Source organism: Phymastichus coffea, unplaced genomic scaffold, assembly GCF_024137745.1.
Source record: "Phymastichus coffea isolate CEN01 unplaced genomic scaffold, Cenicafe_Pcof_1.1 PCOF00003, whole genome shotgun sequence".
Taxonomy (NCBI): Eukaryota; Metazoa; Arthropoda; class Insecta; order Hymenoptera; family Eulophidae; genus Phymastichus; species Phymastichus coffea.
In genome coordinates, this window is record NW_026706814.1 from 6,112,151 (window position 1) to 6,131,204 (window position 19,054).

Genomic DNA, 19,054 nt, shown 5'->3' on the forward strand with positions numbered 1-19,054 from the left:
GTTGGATTTGCCTACTAATAAGCGGGACCTCCCTTTAAAACCCTTGGCTAGAGAGTTTCCCATTCTAAAATTTTGGGCATCTTGAAAAGAGCCAATTTACCTTATTCAAGCCTAATTAGCTGGAAAATGCCGAGAGTCTTCTAGGTTTAGCTACGATTTGGGTCCTAATAGGTCGAGGCGAGGTTTCCCGAGATCTACGGGGCCGGCCTGATCCGAAGGTTTGGACTACCTCTCCAGAGATAGCAGTCCATGTACTATTTTGATCTTATTTGTGCTTTATTTATTTAAACTAATTTTAGCTATTTTATTTAATTGTACATATAAACAAGTTTTATTCCATTTTTAATATTAGTAAGTTATTGAAAATTATTAAGGGGTCTACCCTCTACTCGCCCTCAAAAAAAATGCCTACTTTTGGGAATTTTTTTAAAACATATTGTGAACCATATTGATATAAATATTGTTAGGTGTGATAAATAATGTCTAAAACTGTATAAAAAATTTTTTTTAATCCATTTTATTTAAATTTTGTGAACAAAAACCATGGCTGAACGTAAGTCCTAAAAAATAAGCGAGGTGAACGGTACCACCATTTTCTGAAGAACGGCTCGTCTGAAACAGAAAAATCGAACTTTTTTAGATTCAGTATGACAAATGCGAGCTATATTTACAAATATTTAGAACAAATAACAAAATCGCTGTCAAAAAATCACAAATATAAAAAAAAACACTGATTTTTTCGCTGTTTTTTGAGGTTAAGATGTATTAAAAGTATAATATTGTAATGTAAAATAGCTTGCAAACCTCGGCTTTTATATGTAGAATACGTGTTTTAAATTTCAAGAGGATCGGTCGAGTAGTTTTGCTTAAAATGGTGGTACCACCTTTGAAAACGATGTTTTGAGAAAAACGCGTTTAAAGTTTTTTTTAATGAAAAATTCTTTAAAAATCTTACCTAAACTCAATCTGCGATACCAGCACCGTACATTTCATCTTCTTGTTGTTCAAATTCTTCATTCTCTGCTAATCTAGCTTTCTTTCGTGCTGACCTGGACTCTTTAGAAGATTGACTACTCCTGCGGTTCGCCGTTGAGATGCGCGTTTTGTCGCTCTTGTTCGCGTAACTTTTTGCGATAGGACCGATACGGACGTTCATTACGTCCAAAATTTTAAGCAGTGACTTGTTCCCTTCGTTAAAAATACATGCTGCTGTTTTGCAAGCAATCTCAACGACTTGTTTTCCATGGAATATGTGTTTAGGTGCCATAGTCCATACAGTTGTGTTGAAACTTTCGTTGTTGTTCTGCGTGTTACCACCTAAACACCTTTCAAGTAATTCCGTCTTGGTCAAATCTTCGTAGATGGGCTTCAGCACTTCTTGGACTTCATCAGCGAGAGCAGGTGGATGTGTGTACTGCTCTTTAGCTGCTTTTGCTTTAAGGTACTTACACCACTCGATCGAACAGTACGAGTGCTGCGGCTTGGCGTCAGTTGAAATCTTGTGATAAAAGCCAGCCCAAATCTCTTTACGCATCCCTTCAACAGAATTTACATTTCTACGTACAGCTAAACCGTAATTTGTTGATAATTCCTTCATTAGTTTTACTGTCAAAGTTTGAGTTTTAACTGCAGGAACTTTCTTTTGAGCGGATGGCTTTGATGGCGTTTTCTTTGCTGCGACTTTTTTTGGAGTACGTTTTTTCGGTGTGTCCTCTGAGTCCTTCGTGGTTTCTGCTTGTTTGACTGCTTTTCTCTTTTGAATGAGAGCCTTTCTTGCCTCATTAGCACGTTTAAAAACCCTTTTTGCAACGTGTAAAACGCACTCCAATTTTTTAACTTCAAAATCTTCACCGTAGGGCTCACTCTCGAGCAACCATTTGAATGTTTTGGTATCTCCGTCTCCAATATAATAACCATAGCGAACTGCAAATCTTTCTATTCATCGGAAAAACATTTCGACAATACCTCTCATTTCCATTTTGCCAGAAGATCCCTCGTGATTTTATGAACACTCAGGCTCGTGTTTTTCGTACCAGGCAGCGTACTCCAAAGTGTGCTCTTTTCCTTTCCACAATTGGCATCCTTTACAGTAACTTGATTTTATAATGACGTCTACAACTTTTCCAGTGAACTTAAGAATGAGAGATATTATGCCAATTAAAGAAGTGAAACCTTTTTTGCCCAAGAGCCGTCACCAGAAACAGATAAAACATCTTCGAGAAGTCCTTTTTCTTTTTGTATCTTTTGTTCTTCGGCAACAGCTTTGCGAGTCACTAGGGTGAAAACAGCGTCCACTGCCGTGAGAATCTTATCAAGGATACTATAATAAGCTTTCGAACGCAGTCCTATGCCTAGTTCCATCAGATTACAAAATTTATTTATACCTGTTAGTCCAATTCCAAGTAACCGAAAAATAAATACTAAGCGACGATTCACTTCATAGCCATTTCCAATTTTGGGACAAGAATTGATATACTTTTCTCCGCACTTTTCACAAGCTATACACAATTGGAAACCTAGTCCATGCTGAGCATATTTCGTAAATTTAACTGCTCCGTTACACACTTTACACTTTAAATATTCTTGTAACATACAAAAAACTGCAGCAAAACTTATAAACACGTAACCAGACGTGGGATCTTCGTGTATGTCTAAGGTGGCATCTTTTGAATTTTTGAGTTTTTCAGCTGATTTACTTGCATGGTCAGTTCCGGTTTCGTCGGAGAATTGATTCCCGCGAAATTGTTGTTTTTTCTTCCCCGTCAAACCTGCACGAACTCGGTTTATTCTGCTCCCATTCGGCATGATGCTGGTCGTACGAGATCACAGACAAAACTGACTGTCGAAATATATATAAGAACAGCACTAGAGCTGGCTTATTTCACTCCAAAAACTATATAGTAACACTTAAATTCAAAGAAAAAAGGTCGAAAACATAGTCGAAAAAGAGAATATACGATTTACTTCAGGTAGCAGCAGCATTTATTGTCTAAGAGATTTAGCCGGCAGAAGGGGCGGGCAAGCGCGTGCAGCTGGCGTAGCGCGCTCAGGTAGGCGCGCCGAGGTAGTGATGTACAGGTCACAAAAATATATAGTTACACTGCTCGGATCTTTATAAAATTTTGACACAATATTCTTACATACATATACATTCGAAAAATGTAAAAAAAAATCGATTTTTCAAAAGTCGAGTAGTGGGTAGACCCCTTAAAAATCAGGTGAAAATTAAATTCAATCGTCACGAACATAACGGTCAACTTTTGTTCTAGATCTTCTTATTAAGTAACGCAAAATTAAATTCAATTAATCCTGAGGAACAGATCTCTATAAAAAGATTATACTTATCAAGAAACATGTAGAAAAAATAGCTAACGCTTTTACATTAGATGAATTGCTGATAAATTTATTATCGGAAAATTTGATTAATTAACATAAGAGACGCAATTGGATAGAAAAAAGAAGTCGGAACTTATTATCACTAATTTTTGTTAATATGGAGTATAAAGAAAGTCTTAAATATATAAAAACATTATTCGAGCAATAAACAAGCAACTGATATTTGTTTGGAAGCGATTAAACAGTTTTTGCCGATTATTCGAGAACTACTCTAGATAATTAATTTCTGCAAATTTTCGACTAACCAGTGAAATAACGCGTATCTTCTCGTATAAAGTGAATTATAGAAAATAGAAAAAGTTAATTAAAATAAAAAAAACGCAACAAAACAGGATATGGTCCTCTTTTTATTATTTTTCCGAGATCAACATGCTGTTTGTATTTAGTAGGCGCGCGAGGGCTAGCGATCTTAAGCAGTACAGTCGCAAAACTGCCCTATATATATATATATATTATAACGAGCGGCCAGACCCTCGTTATGTCTCTCTCTCCCCATACATAATTATAATTATTCTTATATATATAATTGTCTTATAATTATCCCACATGTATGGCAGCCAAAGGTAAGTCAGAGAGAGCGCTAATAGAGGGCGAGCTAGAGAGAGAGAATTCGGGAGGCCAGCGCGACGCGCGCGAGTAGAAGAGTTCGGAGAGGCGCGCGATAAGGATTCGCTCTTGTACCGGCGACTTCGAAGCATGCGGACGTGTGACGAGCGGCTATACTTGTGCTTGTGATCTTTTGCTGTCCGACTTTACGCGACTAACCTTTTGTGACTGACTTTTCGGTTGTCTGCGAATACGCGAGTGTCCACTCGGTGTGAGATATCGGTGCCGAGGTCGCCCCTAGTGCCTTTGGCGGGCCAGTTCCTGCGGCCGCGCGTGCGAGCCTTTAAGGTCACCCGCTTCTTGACTGCACCCGAGCTGTACACTGCGCGTCATCGCGAGCCACGTGCGAGGCTGAGGATATCACCTGCAGGGCTAACGCCGAGACGTTATTGTAAGTACCTTCTCGAATACATGTTTCTCTCGCTAGCTTTTCGCCGCTCTCTCTCCCGCTTACGCTGCGTATTAATTTTGTATTACTCTCCGTAGTAAACTCGATGCTATTTGTATATCTGTTTTCTTCTTTTGCGCTTCCTTTTACCTATCGTAATCAATCCCGTTCCGTCCGGCTTTCGCACCTAAATTTCGTGATTATTCCAAAGCGCCCATAGGACTACACGACGCTCTCCGCGGGCCAAGGTAACAGACGCTGCACCACGACGTTCCTGTTGCCGCTGGGCTAGGCTTTGCGCAGCCTATTACGAGGCCCACACCGAGCTGTTTATTACCCTCGTAATTTATATAACGAGTGACCCGCGCTGGGTCACTCGTATATATATATATATATATATATATATATATATATATATATATATATATATATATATATAATCATATTTGTTCGAGAACTGCCAGATTTAAGGAAATAGTAATAAGTGTATATTTCTTTTTAGCTATATACGGCCTTCGATTTTCATGAGAAGGTAAAATACGTACAGCTGGTATACAAGAAAAATAAATTAATTAATAGCTAGAAATCTTGAGATATATTTCTAACCGCCGTTACATATTCCATTACACGTAGTTAAACCAGTGACTTTAGAAGTAATTGGTGGGATTGTTTTATCTAGATCGATTTAGACATTAAAAGTGTATTTTTTACTTTTCACAACAACTTGTAATATTTCAGCTTCAACATATAAACATGTTATCTCTAAATTGAAATATATTACTTTATTTATATGATTAACTTTGGAATCACATTAACTTAACATAATAATACCTACATATAAGCCATAATTAGTTTTATGCATTATATCTTCTAATTTTTTTCAACATTTCCTATAATTTTTTCAATTTTTCTTATTTTTTTTAGTTGTTTTGTTTGCATTTTTTCTCGGTAATCTTTTTCTGTTTGCTGATTTTGCATGTTTCATTCAGATATTTGATAATAGTAAATTTAATTCAGAAATAATATTGATTAAATATTACTCGCCATCATTTTTTACGCATACACTGTCAAAAACTTTTACATCACAAGCTACCCTTCTATTGAAACATATATTTCTAGGAGCTTTATATGCGATTAAATATTATTGAAACTTTCGTTAGCTTGGCTAGATGAAGTAATCCATGTTTTTCATACCTGCCAAAGAGATGATCGAATAATTTGTGAATCTACACTGATAACACAGGCAGCAAAATGACAAATTAGAAAAAAAACCCAGACAGGTGACTAGGTGTGCCCAAAAGCTTTTAATAAGCTGAATCTAAATCCGGCGTCAGAATTCATCTATCATCTCTGATTCTCGAGATATCCTAACCTAAAAGTGCCAAAAACACTTTTATTGCTAATTTTTAGCTTACGTCACATTTTGAATAAATTTTTTTTTCCAAAACCAGAAATACCGTCATAAAGTGTACGTAACTCTTACACTTTGAAATCTTTTTTTCAAACCTTGAAAATCTTTTTTGTTTTCATCGTTGTTTGAAATTTGCGTACATTCCCATGCAGGTAGCAGGGTCTGTGGATTTAGAAAATTGAGTTGTGAGGGACAAGGGTTATTGCCGTGCAAATTACAGGGCTCGTGGGTGAAGAAAATCGTGTTATAAAAGTCCAGTGATACTGTCATTGAAATATATATGGATTACTTGCATTGAGGTTCAGTTTTTTCAGCTTCAAAAAAGGTTGAGTAAGAAATCCTGACATTTGAAGTTACTTTTGAAATCGTTAAAATACAAAACTTCAAATAACAATATCTCGGTGAAAAAAAGAGTTTCGAGGTCGAAAAAAATTATTTTGAAGGCTAAGAGTTTACATTTTAAAATGGTATTTCTGATTTGGAGAAAAAAATATATCCAAAGTGTCACGTAATTTCAAAATTAGCTAAAAACAGTGCTTCTGGTTAAAATATTTCGAGAACCAGAGGTGATGCACGAATTTAGACGCATACATTTTTTATGTGAGCTGCTATTTTATTCAACTTTTTGTGAGTAGTGAGCATTTTATACAACTCATTAGAAAAGTTCTTGACTAAATAATTGTAATCAATTAATTTGTGCAAACGAAGGATAATCTTTTTTCACAACAACGATCATCCAATTGTCTTTATCACCAATGACCATTCGAACTAGTAAACCAACTTCTTGTAAAATTCAACTATTGTTGATCAATTAAACTCCTGCAATAGCTTTCATATCTTTAGCACTATCGTAAAAATTCAATCAATAATCATGATCCGAGCTATTAACTCACATTTTCTGCACTTAGGATTGCAAGTTATATAGTTTAAATGATAAAATTTGTAATAATGGAAAGAAGGGAAATAGTGAGAGATGGAAATTCACTCAATTTTAATTATATTCAGCAACGTTTCGTCAGCACATTTGCTAACCTCTTCAGGCTTTATTAACAGAAAACATCAAATTATTAACAATAAAGTTACAAATGTAATTTTAATGGCATATAATAATATGTACATGTGTGTACCTGATTTCTCTAGTAGTCAAATTATTATAGGCTCAAACGAATAGCTCGTAGCCAGTCACGTTACAATACAGTAAGAAATCAAGTATTTCAACACATACGATGTGTGTTCAAAAAATACCCGGAATTTTTAAATTTCGCGGGTCTGAAGAGTCCGATTGTCAAAATTTTTTTTTATTGTGTTGGTATACATGCCCCTGAAGTATGAGAAAATTTTCAGCTATATTCACTGTTTACTTTGTCTACGGTAGTCGCTAAGGTTTGACGTGATTTTATGAGATCGGCGATTTTCGTTTTTTAAAAGAAATGAATCAAAGAATTTGTATTAAATTTTGCGTAGAAAATGAAATAAAGTGTAACAAAGTGTGTGAAATGTTACAAAAAGCCTATGGTGAGTCTGCTATGAAAAAAACAAGTGTTTACGAGTAGTATAAGCGTTTCCAAGATGGCCGCGAAGACGTTGAAGATGACGAACGCTTCGGTCGATCCAGCACGTCAACAATCGATGAAAATGTAAAAAAAGTGGAAAAATTGGTTCTGAATGATCGCCGAATCACAATTACAGAAGTTGCTGATGAAGTTGGCATATCAATTGGCTCATGTCATAACATTTTTTCAAATGTTTTGGGCATGAAACGGGTGGTAGCAAAATTCATTTCAAAACTGCTGATCTTTGACCAAATAAACAATCGCATGAACATCGCTCAGGAGCTGTTAAATGACGTCAACGACGATCCAAGTTTGCTTGAAAGGGTCATAACTGGTGATGAAACATGGGTGTACGGTTATGATGTCGAAACCAAAGCACAATCGTCCACCTGGAAGCATTCAACGTCACCAAGAGCGAAAAAAGCACGTCAAGTTCGATCAAATGTGAACGTTTGCTTACAGTTTTCTTTGACTGCAGTGCCGTGGTGCATCATGATTTCTTATCACAAGGTCGTACGGTTAATAAGGAGTATTACCTTGAATTTATGTGACGTTTGCATGAAGCAATCCGAAAAAAACGCCCCGATTTATGGAAAAACAATTCATGGCTTTTGCATCACGATAACGCACCTGCTCACTCGTCGTTGCTTGTTCGTAATTTTTTGGCCAAAAACAATACCGTAGTCGTACCCCAACCTCCATATTCACCAGATATAGCTCAGTGTGACTTTTTCCTGTTCCCAAAGTTGAAGAGACCCATGAAAGGACGGCGTTTTTCCTCGATTGAAGAAATAAAGGCCGAATCGCTGAGAGTGCTCAAGGACATACCAAAAAGTGAATATCAAGAGTGCTTCGAAGGTTGGAAAAAACGCTGGCATTAGTGTAATAAATCTGAGGGGGATCACTTTGAAGGGGACCACATTGATGTAAACGAATAAATAAATATTTTTTTGGAAAAATGATAATTCCGGATACTTTTTGAACACACCTCGTATATACTCGTATATTGTTCATCTGTTATCCCCTCTTTATTGATCTCAATAGAGGCTTATAGATATGAATAAAATATTGTACATCCTTTTTTCTATTTAAAGTGTTTTTATGTAAGCCAATGTGCAACATTTCGGATATTCTGCGATTCTTATAATTGTTTTCATAATCTAATATCTTACATTTGCCCCAGTCAAATTCGTGCGAGAGATTTCTTCTATGTGCAGCGACTACTGTATCTGAGTCAATGTTTTTCTTTGTATTCATTTAATCTAATTTTTAAGGATCACTTACTTTCACCTATGTAGACTGCTGAACATTGTTTGCAGTCAAAACTGTAGACAATACCAGTGTTATCTAATAAATCAGATTTGTCTTTTCCTAAACGAATAAACTCTTGTAATGGCTTTTGTAATAAAGGGATTGGAGTAATGTCATGTTATTTTAAACATTTTTTAAAGATGTTGCAATTATTTGGAATAGCGACTATGGGTAATTTTTGATTTATTAATTTTTTAGAATTATTCTTCCCTTTTTCATATTTGCTAATCTGTTTGTGTATGTTTTTTGATAAAATCAGATGGGTAATTATTCTTTTTCAGGGTATTAGTAACTATTTTTAAATTACATGAACGAAATTTTTTCTCAGCAAGTAAAAACACCCGGTCAACTAAATTTGAAACTATATTGACTTTTTGATGAATTGTATGTTCTGAGTTAAAATTCAAAATTCTGTCAGTTTGTGTTGTTTTTCTAAATCAGTCAAATTCTAATTTATTATTATTTCTGATCAATTTTAAGTCGAGAAATGGAATAAAATTATTCATTTCAATTTCAAACGTATATTGTAATCTATTATGATAAGAATTGAACGTCTCGATGACTAAATCAGTTTTATCTTTCGGAACGCACATCAAAGTATCATCAACATATCTAATAGTAGAAAAAAAGGATTAATTTGATATTTCTTCGACAACACGTTCAAGCAATGTTTCTCAAAGTCTCCCATTACAATATTAGCCAATAAAGAAGAGATAGGGGAGTCCATCGGGCTTCCAAATATTTGTTTATAATAAATTTTGTTGAACACAAAATATATGTTATTAAATAAAAATTTTATACCTTTCCGAATCTCTTCCATTGGAATCTCACAATTTTTAATTTGTTCATAACGTTTGTCCAATCCCTCCCATGACTAAATCACAAGATATGTTCGTGAATAAAGAACTTACATCTAATGATATTAAAACGTGATCGTTTGTAATAAAAATATTTTTCAATTTCTGTTTGAACTGTCCACTGTTTAAAATGTGAGAGTTAGGTTTATTTATAACTGTTTTAAGAGTTTTAAAGAGTTTAAGGTTTATATAAGTATTTTGCTAATTTGTGAGTAGGGCTATTAATTTATGAAATTATTGATCGTAGTGGCACATTTTTTTTATGTATTTTTGGTAATCCATAGCATTTTACTATAGATTTGTCAGTTTGAGTCAAATCATTATTATGCCAATACTTATTAAAAAAAACAATTATCATTCCAAACTCTTAAAATCATCTTTATGTCTCTTTGTAATTTTTTTAGAGGATATAACGAACATAGTATAGGTGCCTCTCCCCCTATACAAACATATCGTGTAACTGGGGTTCGGCAGACAATCTTTCCGCGATACAGATGCGTTGACGCGGGTGAATACTGTAGATCCTCCTAGTCGTTGTAGGAGTATGGGGTCAAGGGTCCCTGGGCCCACTTCCAGTGCTGGATGTAGTTGGAACAGTCCCTTCCCCTGGACACTCCAGTCAAACCACAGTGTGGTCAGCTTCGGATTCACCAACGGTCCGGACGGTGGCCATCACATTTGCCACACGGGCGGGTAGCAGTCGCTCCCTGCTTCGCATGTTGATCCGGCTCGTTCCTCATCCTGTTGGATGTGTACGGATGGGGAATAAGAAGAGGACGGCTGGCATTTTCCTCTTCTATAGTCGCCAGCTAGGGCCGCAGGTCATGCAGTTCCTGGAGCTTCCTGGCCTGCTCCGCTATGATGCACTTCCTCTCCTGCTCTGCCTCTAGTCGTCTTTTCCTCTCTGTGAGCCAGACCGAACGTATCTCTTCAAGAATAGGCAGCCAAGTCAATGGCTTCTTGCACCCTAGGGAGCCACTCTTTGGCAAGCTCCGCTGCTTGGGCATCCGAATGACCAGCAAAATCGAGGACAGCCTGGTAAGCCCTGCTTGGCAGCTTCGATCCAGGCCTTCCTAGCCTGGCTATGGCTTGAGCCAAGATTCTGTCCCACTCCGCAGACAGATCTTTGCCGCCTTAGGCCACCGTTTGTCCGGATAATGGACTCGGGGCTACCTCGTCCTCAAAGACTGCCCCGGTAGCTGTTTATCTTCTTGCTCGTCCTCTCGCTTGCTCCACAATACTGCTGCCTCAATCCGTAGTTTCGCTCGATGATTGCTGTTGTCGTTGTCTCCGCCGCCTCTCTATTGCTCGGTACTGCAACAACGTCCAAACTGTTCACGTGCGCACCCTCGCACCTCGCCGGTTAACCACACGCACCGGTGCTGGGTATCCTTCGGGACACGGCTGGTCACGACCCAGCCTCACACTCTAATACTCGTCGGCGTATCGGGCGTGTCTCCGAAAACGAACAATCGTCGATGAGGTCGCGGGGCCAACTCCGAAAAAACCGTGACTTTCGGTTCAATCCGCGCGCGCGATTTCCCAAAGCCTAGCAGAGACTCTCGAACTCTGCCACTTGCTTATTCCAAGTATTGTGACGTTCTTCGATGAGTGCAGAAACCATGGTCTTAATAGTCCTGTTGGCTCTTTCCGTGGGATTGGACTTCGGGGAATAGGGTGCGCAAGTCGCATGAATCACTCTCTTGGACTCGAGGAAGCAATCCGCAAGCTTATTCTTGAACGGTGTACCATTATCCGACAAGAATTTGTCAGGAACACCATACCGGAGAAATATGCGCTCGTTGAGCTCCCGTTTAATAGTCTTCGCGTTGGCGTTCCTAATCAGAATGCATTCGATCCATGGAGTGAAAAGGTCTACAAACATGAGTAGATATTCGTGGCCCTGTGGTGATTTAAGAAACGGCCCCATCGTATCTCCTGAGACTATTTCTCAGTGGCGGTGAACTATATGCCAACCCATGAGTCCTGTAAGAGCCCTTTGCTCGACCTTCACTTACTGACAGGTGGTGCAGTTTCTGACGTAGCGGGCCACATCCTTATAAATTTTGAGCCAGAAATACTGTGTGATCGTCCGTTGATGAGTTTTAAAACGTCCTAAGTGTCCAGCTGTGGGTTCATCGTGGCATTCCGTGAGAATACGTTCTCGCAGCTCCCGAGGAATCACGAGTTTCCACGCGTCGTAATCCTGGCCCAGCACATCATCAACGGCAGGATTTGGCCGATACGCGAACAGTTTACCCCCGGTAACTTTCGAGTACGGGTATTCACTCGGACTTTCAAGGACTTTTCGTACCACCTTCCTGTACCATAGGTCCTTGATGCTCTCATCAACTCTTAATGAAGCGGCGGCGGCTATCACGTCCTCTTCAGTCTCGTACATATGAGATAAGGTGTCTAGTACAACGTTACAATGAAGCGGCGGCGGCTATCACGTCCTCTTCAGTTTCGTACATATGAGACAAGGCGTCTGGTACAACGTTACAACGAAGCGGCGGCGGCTATCACGTCCTCTTCAGTCTTGTACATATGAGACAAGACGTCTGATACAACAATCTTTCTTTTTCCGGTATACAATATCAAAATCGTACGATTATAGGCGCAATTACCAGTGACTTAGTTTACCGTTCGGGTTCTTCAGGTTGTGCAGCGAGATCAAACTGTGATGATCAGTTATGACGGTAAAGTGATAGCCCTCAATGTATGGCCTATATTTTTCTATTGACCATATCACGCTTAGGCATTCCCGCTCCTTAACTGACAGCTTCCGTTCTGAGGTAGAAAGAGTACGGCTCGCGAAGCATAGGACTTTATCTTCCCCATCGATGTGCTGCAGCAAAACCCTGCCTAGACCAGTATCACTTGCATCACACTCGATGATGAACGGCACTCGATAGTCCGGACGGGCTAATACAGGCGCAGTAGCGACTAACGCCTTAACCTGCTCGAAAGCCGTTTCTTGCTCATCTCCCCATTCAAACTTGGCGTCTTTACGCGTTAGCGCCGTGAGGGGTTCACAAATCGTTGCGTAGTCGTCTAAAATTTTCTATACCACGCGGCCATCCCAAGGAACCTACGTAGCTACTTGAGATTTCTTGGCGCGAGGTATTCAAGGATAGGGCGAGTTCTTTCGGAATCAGGGCGACAGCTTTCGCGATTGACTAGTACGCCGAAGTAGCGTACCTCAGCCATACATATCCGCGACTTCTTGCGATTTATCGCTAGACCGGCTTCTTTAATCCGATACAGGATCATCTTAAGCTATTTGACATGGTCTGTGAACGTTTTGGTCGCGATAATCAAATCTTCTAGGTATGCAAACGCGTAGGGTTCTATTTCTGGAGTGATTACCTTATCTGCCAACGATTGAAAGGTTGCTGGTCCACCGGCGAGTCCATACGACATCCTAACAAACTCGAACAGTCTTATACCCGGAACGGTAAACGCTGTGATCGGGATCGATCGCTGGGTCAAGGGAATTTGCAAGAATGCGCCTGAGCAGTCCAGGGCCGTGATGTATCTCGCGTACTGTAGCTTGCGCAAAATCACGTCCATATAGGGTAAAGGGTATGCGCTGACGCGTGACACTGCGTTCACCTTCCGGTAGACAATACAGAATCTGTAAAAGCCATCAGGCTTACGTGCCATGATTACCGGACTGGACCATTCGCTGGTCGATTTACGAATTATGCCGGCCTCCAACATCTTGCCCACCTGTACGTACATTTCTTTCTTAATCTTTGGAGAAACAGGGTAATAACGTTGCTTTATGGGGATCTCTTACCCGACGTCGATGTCGTGCTGGATCCAACTGGTAAAACCCACTCGCGCGCACGAAGAATCTGGCAGCAGTTCATCAATCACCTTCCGTATCTCTTCGCGCTGACTTTCCGAAATATCTTTTATATCCAGGGAAGCCAAAAATAGGGATTTCTCCGTATGCAACAAAGAAAGGATGGCAAGAATCTCCTTGCCTTCCCTCCCCATTCGAAACATATTCGTCTTGGGGTCTAACACTGCTGCGAAAGCTCAAATAAAGTCGCCTCCTAGGGTACACTCTGCATCAGCCTCCTTTAAGATGAGGGTATCGATGGGGTGTGTTATCTCCGCGACTGTGAAGGGTAATCTTACGTGGCCTAATATGGGTATACAATGACTATCGCCCGTGTGACCTGGCCCTTAGTATAAATCACGCGGCAGTTCAGTGCTGCTGCTATCTGCAAATCTAAGAAGTTAAGTACCGTGCGCGAGGCATCAGTAACATATAAAGCACGGAAAGTAAAAGATCCGATGCGTACCGTCAGCCACCACCTGGAATACTTTTAAACCAAGGCGCTTGCCACAGTACCTCCACCGCCTTGCGTCTGCGCATCCTTTGAGCTGCTCATGGCTAGCGTTGAGTCAGCTACATCGTTACGTAAAGCTTGCACTACTGCTGTGACGCTATCAGTTTCGAAGGTCCGGGTGTCTAATGGGGCAGTAGGGACCTCATCTACTTGCCCCCTTCCTCGATTTTTTCTTCAAGTATTCCGGGCAGTCGCACTTAGTGTAGCTAGGCCAACTACATCCCCAGCACTAGAGCTTCTCTGCAGGACCGGGTGCCTGGTCCTTATTCTTACTACTCTTGGGTATTCGTGCTTTATTAGATAGGCCCCGCTGCCATCCGCCACTTCGGCCACTCTTAGGTACGTCCGTCGAAGTTCCCTGCGGTGATGCTACTTAATATTACATTTTTTCTGCTTTTAAAGCACGTCGTAATTCATCTGCAGCGGGTTTGGGAATTGATTGGACGATACCGTTCGGCAGACGCATTTTAATGAGGGGTTGCATCGTAGCGTGAATGCTCTCGGAGCCGCGTAACTTGACCATTTGGGTAGTGTTCCTGTGTTGCACACCGTTGAGAAGAGATCCGACATCGTAGAGGTTGTCGTTATCGGTTGCGTGTACGCGTCGGTCATCGTTCTAGTCGTTTCTACGTTCTTCGTCGTTACTTGCGTTCGTAGTCCTAGCGTTAGCGCATCTGTTTGATGTGTATCGAATTCATTTATGACTAAGCGGTCCACGGCATGAGTTAAATGCGTATTATTGGATGATGCTGGGTTTGCCTCTGCTGTTGTTGTAAGCGACATATCTGATGGCTATGTATTACGCGTAGAGCTGGCCAGTAGTTCTTCAGTATCTAACGCATTATCGTTGTTATTGTCTTTCTCTATTGTATCCATAACCGAATTGATAAAGTCGTTCTCAAGGTCAACAGGTATTGCGTCTCCGTGGATGAACGTTAAACACAGGTCATCTTTTCTACTGTGGGCTATATCATCTGATTCTCTTGTTTCTATAAAATCATCTGCCGTATTGTATAATCGTATTGCACGCGCAAAGATCCTTCGGTTTGTAATTCAAGCTGGTCTAATACAACATCTAGCCTATCGCTCGTTAAGCTGCGTATCCAGTCGTATATATGTCTATCAACATCTGCTCTGAAAATTTCTAGTTTGCTGTCCCATGTATTTGACATTATGTGAATTAATATATGGGAGCAAAACGGTATCTAGTTAGGAAATTTCTATAAATTTCTGCTCGAGAATTACAATAAATAGTAAAATAACCGATCAACAATATTATGTATATAACGTCTACGAAAATGCGTAATAACTTTTATTTTTAATTAAGCAACCGCTAATAAATATTAGTGTAGCTGTTTTCCAGTGTTTCAGCGTGAGCGCCTTTGCTTCTTCCCAACGTCGCCTAATTTCTAGAATATATAAAATATTTCTTCGCACTCGTGTACAATATTTCGGTACGCACGCAATCAATCTGTAGAGTGTCAACAAACCGGCAAGTATCAATGAACTTGACACCGTGTGAGCGAAGTCGTCTTGTTATGGTATGCGTTTGATCGACTCTGGAATGTCAACAAAGTAGCCTTGCGCGAGTTGTTGAGTTGTCGGCGCGCGGGCGAAAATTAAATTTCACACTTCCAGCCACACATTCCTTTGTTGGGCGCCAAATTATAGAACGGGATTTAGCCCGGTTTACCCCGTGAATATACACTCGGCAACAAAATTATCGCAACAAAGATTTTTTATCGAAAAATTGCCATTTTTCAAATGCTTGTAACTCGGTCAATTTTTATCGTATTGAGATCATTTTTTTTTTGTTTTGTAGAAAATTATGTGTACTTTGAGAAACAAATGATATCCACCGTCTGCAAAATAATGTCACATTGCTATGTCTTAATCAGGCATACCAACTTTTTTTTCTTAAAAAATTCAATAGTTTGCACGTATGCCTGGATTACCACAATTTTTTTTTCGAAAAACTACAGGTTTCTTTTCAAAGTGCACTTTTCAACGAGTATTTTAAATCAAAATTCGACACTCCACGATTTTTTTCGACCGAGTTATGCCATTTTAAAGATATTCCAATGTTTTAGCCAAATACCGCCAACATCAGCATTACCCGATGCGTACCGCGAGGAGGTTGTTGGTCGGACTTACGCATCATTGTGGCCCTGAAAAGGGCTGATTGTGTAAACCGTTTTTAACATTAGGGATCTTGCGGCTCGTCACTTCCGCAGTATTTTTTGACTCCAAACCCTATGCGCTTAAAGCCTTTAGTATCGTGTATTGCCACCTCGCCGACGAATTACCTCTCTTAAACATTCTTGCATATTAATGCATGCTCTAATTGAATCCAGAGGTATCTCGTGCCAAATTTCATTCAGAATTCTCCCAAGCTCTTGGAGGTTAGCAGGAGGTCTCTGTAAGTTACGTAATCGTCTACCCATCGTATCCCACACATGTTCTATAGGATTGAGATCTGGGCTACAAGCAGGATGAGGCAATACCTCTACGTTGTTTTCTGCTAAGTAAGTACGAGTTATCCTTGCAGTATGAGAGCGTGCATTATCCTGCATCAAGATAAAATTACGACCCATTTGCCGACGCATTGGAATTACGTGAGGACGTAAAACTTCGTTTATGTAACGTCCCGCTGTTAGTCCAGGGGTTGGGATAATCACTAAATCTGATCGATGGTTCATTGATATTCCACCCCAAACCATAATGGATCCTCCACCAAATGCACGAGTTGGATCAACGTGATTTGGTGCAAAACGTTGTCGTCGACGACGCCAAATTCGAATCCTAGCATCATTTCCGTACAGACAAAACCGAGATTCATCTGTAAAAAATACATGTCTCCACTCTCTTGGTGTCCAATATCGATAATTTCGGGCGTAATTCCGACGAGCTCGTCGGTGGACTGCTGCTAAATTAGGCACTCTAGCACGAATTCGTGATCTCAAACCTCTGTCATGAAGGCGTCTCCTTATCGTCTGAGCGCTAAATCGTCTGCCTGGTAAAGCATTATTTCCAATTTGTCGCGCAACCTGCCTTGGATTGCGCAGAGCTTCATTAACAATGTTGCGATCCTCTCGATTTATAGTAATCCTATGTCGACCTTGACCAGGTCTCCGGCGATAAGAACCTGTTTTATCATACCGACTAAGAACGCGTGACACTGTTGAACGATGAATCCCCATTCTTCTGGATATTTCGATTTGATTCAATCCCGCTTCTAGCAGGGCAACAATTTGAGCAGATTCGATTTCAGTAAGCCGAGGCATTTCGATTGCGACGGTAATGGTTAATTGTTGTGGACGCTGTATAGTAAAATTAATGTTGAATGATTTTTTGCCTTAACTCTTGGCCAGTATGCCACCTTAAACTGTTATTTTATTTTTTTTAATTGATTTGTCGGTAAGGTTGACTAAAACATTGGAATATCTTTAAAATGGCATAACTCGGTCGAAAAAAATCGTGGAGTGTCGAATTTTGATTTAAAATACTCGTTGAAAAGTGCACTTTGAAAGGAAATCTGTAGTTTTTCGAAAAAAAAATTTTGGTAATCCAGGCATACGTGCAAACTATTGAATTTTTTAAGAAAAAAAAGTTGGTATGCCTGATTAAGACATAGCAATGTGACATTATCTTGCAGACGGTGGATATCATTTGTTTCTCAAAGTACACATAATTTTCTACAAAACAAAAAAAAATGATCTCAATACGATAAAAATTGACCGAGTTACAAGCATTTGAAAAATGGCAATTTTTCGATAAAAAATCTTTGTTGCGATAATTTTGTTGCCGAGTGTATAAGAAAAACAATAAATGGGAAATGATCAAATAAACGAAGTCTGAAGCTTCCTGGACTTAGTCGTCCTCTCAGGTCCGGTGCTCGTCACGCCGGTGACAGGACGGCCGGATCAGCGCAGATTCGTAGTGTTGGCTAAGGAACGCGAAAGTCGGAAATTCAAAAGCGATTGTCGGTACGAGAAGGTAGGATGTTCGAATAAAGCAGCGGGATACGATTAAGTTAAAACGTTTACAAAGAATAGAATCTTTAATCAATAAAAAGTTAATACAGGCGGTCGGAAGGAGGGAGAGAGCACGCTGAGTGTACAAATAGAGAGAGAGCAAACTATCAAGCTGGTACTTACAATGCAGGTGCCTAAACTCTAGGTACGCCGACGACTTCCACTATTTGCGTTAATGCGTACACATGAACAATAGGACACCACATGCACTGCACAGCACTATCTCCTTTCGTAATGGTGCCTAGCACAACAGCGGACCGATCCTCCACACTACCAGCCGCAGTCGACGTATCCGAATCGTCCACAGAGTCAGGCGACGTCGCCATTCATTCTTTAACAGGGGCGCACTCTCCAAGGGTAAAGAAAAGGGGCAGCAGGCCACAGCCAAGGTCCAACAAAAAAAGGCAGTTGAAAAAAGACTCCGTCTGCTCACTCGCGTGTCTAGACAGCTACTGCTCGCGCCGCGGGCTCAAGTACGCAATTCTGTCTTAATGAGCTAATCAGTGCGCGTGGTCACTCGCTAAGGCGCGACTATGTTTTTCAATCTCTCTCCGCGCCTTGCTGTCACGCACGGAAGTATCCCTGCTTATTCGCATCTCTCTCTCACCTCACTTACCTTATATTAGAACAGAAGTGTAACTATATATGTAAATATATATAATAAATGAATATAAATATAATAAATTCATGAATACATAGGATAGGTTCGGAGAAATATGTTACATTTACTTATCGCTACTAGGGACAGAGAGATATACAAAGTCAGCAATTTCACTCGTTATAACACATACACACACATCGCTAGAAACTGTATGAGCGAGGGCGATCGCTGGAAGCAGTGGTTCGGGTGTGATCAAAAAAGCCATGAAGCTCTATCCTGTATTGCGAACGAAAAAATTTAAAAGCAAAAAAAGAATGGAGTAGCTTTAGAGGAGTAAGCACCCTCGAAAAATGATTTAGGTGCTGCAAATATATCTCAACCATAGCGAAGTCATACGAAATCTACTGTCGCAACTGGTCAGCAAAGAGAAAGCGGACATAGTCCTCATCAGCGAGGAGTACAGAGATCTTAGGGAGTCAAACTAGGTTGAGTTTGCTACTAATAAGGCTGCTATCTAGGAATGTGGAAATATC